We start from the raw sequence: 6884 nt of genomic DNA on the forward strand, positions 1-6884 counted from the left end.
AAAAAAGAAGACCCCAGAGAGCTCACTTGTCCCTTTCCACCATGTGAGGTTTCAGTGAGAAGGGAGCCATCTGTGAATCAGGAAGCCACCCCTCAACACACACCAAATCGGCAGGTGCCTTGATCTTGGACTTCCCCACCTCCAGACGTGTGGGAAATACATTTCTCTTGTTTATAAGCCACTCAGCTTATGGTATTCTGTTATAGCAGCCCAAATAGACTAACACACTGGCTCATGGCCTACTTTTATAATCTAAGGTTTTGGGTAGTAGCTCTTTGATGTTTGAAGATGACATAACTGTGTTTCTGTGAGTATGTTATATGCGAATCTTCCAAATTCGATCATGCAATAGCTACCATTTTATTTTCACGGTCTTTTTGTTACAGGTATTAAATAATAATAAGATCCATAGAAAATTAAATGTCATTTTATAGCAAATAATATACATTTTGAAAAGTAGGATTACATGGGAAGGCATCAGTGATTTAGTGACACCTTTCTTTTTTAAAAAATTTCTTTATTAAGGTGTTACATATGTCCTTATTCCCCCATTACCCCACACTCATGCCCTCACCCCCCTGGTGTCTGTGTCCATTGGTTAGGCTTATATGCATGCATATAAATCCTTTGGTTGATCTCTCCCCCTTACCCCCACCCTCCCCTACCTTCTCTCTGAGGTTTAATGGTCTGATGGATGTTTCTCTATCTCTGGATCTGTTTTTATTCATCAGTTTATGTTGTTCGTTATATTCCATAAATGAGTGACATCATGTGATATTTATCTTTCTCTGACTGGCTTATTTCACTTAGCATAATGCTCTCCAGTTCCATCCATGCTGTTGCAAATGGTAAGAACTCCTTTTTTACCACAGTGTAGTATTCCATTGTGTAGATGTACCACAGTCTTTTAATCCACTCATTTGCTGATGGGCATTTAGGCTGTTTCCAAATCTTAGCTATGATGAATTGTGCTGCTATGAACATAGGGGTGCATATATCCTTTCTGATTGGTGTGTCTAGTTTCTTGGGATATATTCCTAGAAGTGGAATCACTGGGTCAAATGGGAGTTCCATTTTTAGTTTTTTGAGGAAACTCCATACTGTTCTCCACAGTGGCTGCACCAGTCTGCATTCCCACCAGCAGTGCATGAGGGTTCCTTTTTCTCCACATCCTCGCCAGCACTTGTCGTTTGTTGATTTGTTGATGATAGCCATTCTGACAAGTGTCAGGTGGTATCTCATTGTACTGATACCTTTCTTAAAAGTCTCACCTTGGTCTCCTTCACTTCGCCCTCCACCATGGCAGCCGCAGCCCTACGCCAGCGAGCCAAGCAGTGGAGCGGCGGGACGGCCCCCCCAGGAGATCACTAGACCACCTCTTCCCCCGGCCTCGCCATGGCGACCTACAGACAGAGCTGTGCGAGGCCAATGTGTATTCCTCCATCATATGCTGACCTTGGCAAAGCTGCCAGAGATATTTTCAACAAAGGATTTGGTTTTGGGTTGGTGAAACTGGACGTGAAAACAGTCATGCAGTGGCGTGGAAGTCTCAACATCTGGTTCATCTAATACAGACACTGGTAAAGTTACTGGGACCTTGGAGACCAAATATAAATGGTGTGAGTATGGTCTGACTTTCACAGAGAAATGGAACACTGATAACACCCTGGGAACAGAAATCACAGTTGAAGACCAGATTTGTCAAGGTTTGAAACTGACATTTGATACCACCTTTTCACCAAACACAGGAAAGAAAAGTGGTAAAATCAAGTCTCCTTACAAGAGGGAATGTATAAACCTGGGATGTGATGTTGACTTTGATTTTGCTGGACCTGCAATCCATGGTTCAGCTGTCTTTGGTTACGAAGGCTGGCTTGCTGGATACCAGATGACCTTTGACAGTGCCAAATCAAAGCTTACAAGGAATAACTTTGCAGTGGGCTATAGGACTGGGGACTTCCAGCTACACACTAATGTCAATGATGGGACAGAATTTGGAGGCTCAATTTATCAGGAAGTATGTGAAGATCTTGACACTTCAGTAAACCTTGCTTGGACTTCGGGTACCAACTGCACTCGCTTTGGTATTGCAGCTAAATATCAGCTGGATCCCACTGCTTCCATTTCTGCAAAAGTCAACAACTCTAGTTTAATTGGAGTGGGCTACACTCAGACTCTGAGGCCTGGTGTGAAGCTTACACTGTCTGCTCTGGTAGATGGGAAGAGCATTAATGCTGGTGGCCACAAACTGGGGCTTGCCCTGGAGTTGGAGGCTTAATCCAGCTGAAAGCAACCTCTGGGAATGGATATCAGAAGATTTGGCCTTAATATATTTCCAGTGTGACCAGCAGGCTTTTTTCCCTCCAAGAAGGTGATCAAAACAGGATGAGCTAAACAAGAGCTGTGTTTTATGTATGTAGACAGTTACTTGTTAGCTGGTTTCTAGTTGAATTGGTTATCTAGTTACCAATGTGGCAGTCCTGCAGTCACCTATACATTATTTAATGTATTTAACTGTTAAATGTGCTACCCACCAATAATGAAATAGACCTTTATGAAAACTGTACAATTGTCAGCAAGTTGTTTTTATGTTCCTTTTAACATTGAATATTGCCATTAAATGAAATGGATCAGCAGATTTAAGATGAGGTTAAATTTTTCTTGTTAAATTCAACTATTAGAATAACTTTTGGTATCCTAAAACATGACAAAATTATGCATAAAATAACTATACATTAAAAAAAAGTCTCACCTCAAAGGTACACATCAATTATAAAAAATTACATACTGCTGGTAGAAATGTAAAAATAAGTATGGCTTATAATTATGGAAATACAATAGTTTTTTTCTCTTTTTCTTTATATAGCAAATTATTTTACTAGACCTGTTATTAACTTATACAGATTCATAAATATTTTAATGCTGCCCATTTATACTATAACAATAATTTATTATTCTGGGTGGTCAGTTGTACAGAAACTTAGAAAATAGAGCTCTAAAATGGAAAATCGTTGTGCTCTCCCTCTATCCAAACTTGTTCTTGGAACAATTCTGCTTTGAGAACTATAATAATGCTAAGGTTCACGAACCTTCTCTCTGTCTCCTCAGAAACTTACCCAGATCAGCATTTCCTCATCTTCCATGGAATAAAAGGTGGGGATGTGGTCAGTTTTCTGAGCCGTGTTGCCAAAACTTGAAGGTTATATCAACAATAGAGTAGATATAAGAATGAGCCATCCTTCCTATTAAAATGGGAGGAAAAAAGAGCTGATTTCATTTAGAGGCTTTCTTTGAACATTTTCTCTGTATTCTATAGTGACCTGAAGCTGCTTCTAGCACCACACCCAATCCCACAAGGATTTTAATTGGCATGCCTGATAATATTGTTTTAAATTTAGTAGGAAAGGCCTCCCGCCACTAACTGTTTCTATAGAGCGTTATTGAACTCTTGGGGAATTTTCCCTCCAAAGAAAGCATGGAATTCCTCTCTGAAATATTTATTTCTCTAGGCCTCTAAATGGAAGTGTCTGGAATAAAAAAGTGAGTGAGAATGAGAATGAGAGAGAGCAGGAGAGAGACAGGGGTGGTGAGGTGGGGGGAGGAAGGAGGGAGAAAGAGAGAGATTCTTGGCAAATTAATTTTTATTGTGATTTATTTAGTAAATCTATTACTACCTATCAAAAGCAAAGGAATGTGATTTTAACCATTTTGAAGTTTCACAGTTGCCTTGTCATTCCATAGGTTGTGCCTGGAAAAGCCTCCTTTTGGATTTTGCACATTTGCATTCAGCTAAGAATATATTTGATGTTTGCCAAGTGAGATTTGGACGCTGCTAACAAAAAACTTCAGTAGTGTGAACGAAATGTCTACTGATCATGTCCCATATCTTTGGAAATAGACTTCTTTTCAAATTACTCAATAGTAAGGAATTATTATTTGCTGTTTGTTGTCTACTAATCATTGAATGAAATCTTTTTTTTTCTTTAACTCTTAGCTTGCATCTAAACTCCAGGCTGCAGTAATAGACGTCTCACCGTGTTGAGACATGCCAAGATTTTTTTCTGATAGTAATTTTCCATTAGTCTCTCAAATTAAATTCCAGAGTATTTGGGCATGTCAGGATGAGATGTCCTCTGTTCTGCCATTTAGACGGATGACATACTACCTCCAAGTCTATCTCTATTAAAAGACTCTAATCTACATTTATTTTTTTAATTTATCTTTGTTGTTGGAAGTATCTACATTTCTTTTAATTTGTTTGTTCTAGTGTAAAACTTCATTGCTGGATACTTCTAGAAAATATTTAACCATGTTTGATTTCTTTCTTTTCATACCTTTTAGATGATCTCAAGTGATGCCCGTCCTTTCTTATGCCTCCTACAGAGATAATCACCAAAGAGCGGTTGTTGGCTGATGGACATTGAAGTCAGAAAGATCAATAAAAATGAAGAACCAGAGTCAAGATCCTGATGCCTTCCCTGCCATCACTTCCAAAGTAGCCTTTTTCATGCATCCAGGTAATGCATGGGCTTTCAATCCGAGATTAAAAACATCTGCTAGAGGAATTGTCAAACTAAGTCTTGGAACACTTAGTTGAATTCACAGGAACTCCATCTGGGGCTGGTGATACTTACTTCTTTCATATCTTTAATTGTTTCTAGCACCTCTGTAGATCAAAGTTCTCTCCATAATCCTTTCTTTCCATCACGGCATATTTACCCATTTTATATCAAAATATATAATCTTTACCAGCTGGTTTCATAGAGGAATATAAATCTTTATCAAAGTAGATTAACATTAAGTAACTTTTTTTTTCCAGGTCTGGGTGCCTGTATTTCTTTCTTATGTGCAAATTTAAGAAAATCATCCCCTCTCCTCTTCCATAGTGGATTTAAATTTAGAAACAAGATTCCTGAGCTTTTTTAACTGTGGAGAATTTTTGCATGTTGTGCTTGAAAGTAGAAGTTCAAAGGAAGTTAATGCTTTGTTATCCTTCATCTTCTGTATTAAAATGATATATAGTGTTCCCATAACACAGTCTTGATTATAATTTTGCACATTTGCAAATCTATGTCATGTCACAAACTGTAAACATCTAAAAGACATGATTAGGTTTTAATAATTGTTAGTACTTGGCCCATTGTCGAGTTCATAGTAGACACTCAATAAATTATTATATTAACAACACATTACATTATTATGCTATTCTGTACTTAACTATTATGATAACATATTAAAATGAAGACTCTCATGTTAAAATGAAAATTATAAATTAGCTAAAATTCTCAGAAACTATGAAAAATGAGCTAAATTTAAGACACAGCTTTGAAAAGATAGCATTTCTTAAAATGACATATTTCCTGTTGAACTTCAAACAGTGAAGTGTTTTAGGAGCAAATGTTAGGGAAAATATTGGGGATATCTGTAAGAGAAAAGAAGAAATATCTAATGATAAAGTCATGTGAATAAAACAATTGTTATTAAATTTATAGCTCCATAAACTTTGGGATTTTGCTATATATCATCTTTACATTGCTAGAGTGAAACATTTATGTTTTGATAATTAAATTTACAAGTACACAGTTGTCTAAAAAGCAAAATAATTTTAAATATTTAGGATGGTTCTCTTTCATCTCCTGAATTAACTGTGGCTGTACAAATTACCTAGTAAAAGAGAAAGAACCATGAAGTAAAAATTCCAGGCTTAAGTTTGAATCCAATGTCTGATACTAACTAAAAATTATGGTAATAGACAATATATTTAATTTCTCTGGGCCTCATATGTAAAATGAAAGGATTGGACTGTATGATTCTTTTTTTTTTTAAATATATTTTATTGATTTTTTACAGAGAGGAAGGGAGAGGGATAGAGAGCTAGAAACATCAATGAGAGAGAAACATCGATCAGCTGCCTCCTGCACACCTCCCAATGGGGATGTGCCCGCAACCAAGGTACATGCCCTTGACCGGAATCGAACCCGGGACCCTTCAGTCCGCAAGCCGACGCTCTATCTACTGAGCCAAACCGGTTTCGGCTGGACTGTATGATTCTTAAAGTTCCTTTAAACATTAAAATTCTGTAGTCCTCCAAGACATTTAGATGATAATCACTCTATACTTGAAACTAATATAATATTGCATGTCAACTATAATTGAAAACTAAAATAAAAAGGAAATAACTCTACTCAAGCCAGACGTCACTCCAACCCTCCCCCTTAAAAGCTGAGTGGGGAGCTGAGAATCCACCTTCATGAGTCTATAATGATAAACCAGAGAAAGTCACGTGGAGAGCTAGGACTTCTGTCCCTGCTGGCCATTGCTCTCATTTTAAGTCTCAGTATCAGTGTAGACCAAGTAGGAAGCCTGGACTTCCACTTCTACCCAAAAATAATAAGGCATTCTTTCTCCTCCCCACTGGGTGGTACCAGAGGAGCCCTAGTGGAAATTCAGTTCTTTCATAATAGCTAAATCCACCCAGCAGTAATGAGAAGCTTCCCTTCTTGTAAAATGAAGGACGAGTGGGGAATATAGACATCTGCCACCAAGTAACAATAATGATGTGGTGCTCTGCCTTCTACTGCCAGAGCCATGTCAGAATAAGATAAAACAGAAGGTTTAAATAAGATCCAGAGTCTCAGAAAATATTTAAAAAAAAACAAGTCCTGGTTGCAATAGGAAATCACCCATCATACCAAGAACCAGGAAGATCGTATACTGGATGAAAAGAGACAATCAAAAAATACTAACATCAAGATGACCTAGATGTTAGAATTATCTGACAAATATCTTAAAGGAGACTTCGTAACATACTTCAGTGAGCAACTAAAGACATATTTGAAACAAATGAAAAATTAGAAAGTCTCCTCAAAGAAATAGATGATATC

The 6884-nt window shown here is 37.5% G+C and overlaps 1 pseudogene across 1 annotated transcript; it reads left to right on the top strand.

The window, feature by feature from the left end:
- Positions 1-1345: 1345 nt before the first annotated feature.
- Positions 1346-2397, top strand: LOC308247639 (non-selective voltage-gated ion channel VDAC2-like; annotated as a pseudogene). The gene has a single exon. The product of its transcript is annotated as a non-selective voltage-gated ion channel VDAC2-like (transcript).
- Positions 2398-6884: the final 4487 nt, after the last annotated feature.

The sequence above is a fragment of the Plecotus auritus genome (genome assembly GCF_963455305.1).
Source record: "Plecotus auritus genome assembly, chromosome: 4".
Lineage (NCBI taxonomy): Eukaryota > Metazoa > Chordata > Mammalia > Chiroptera > Vespertilionidae > Plecotus > Plecotus auritus.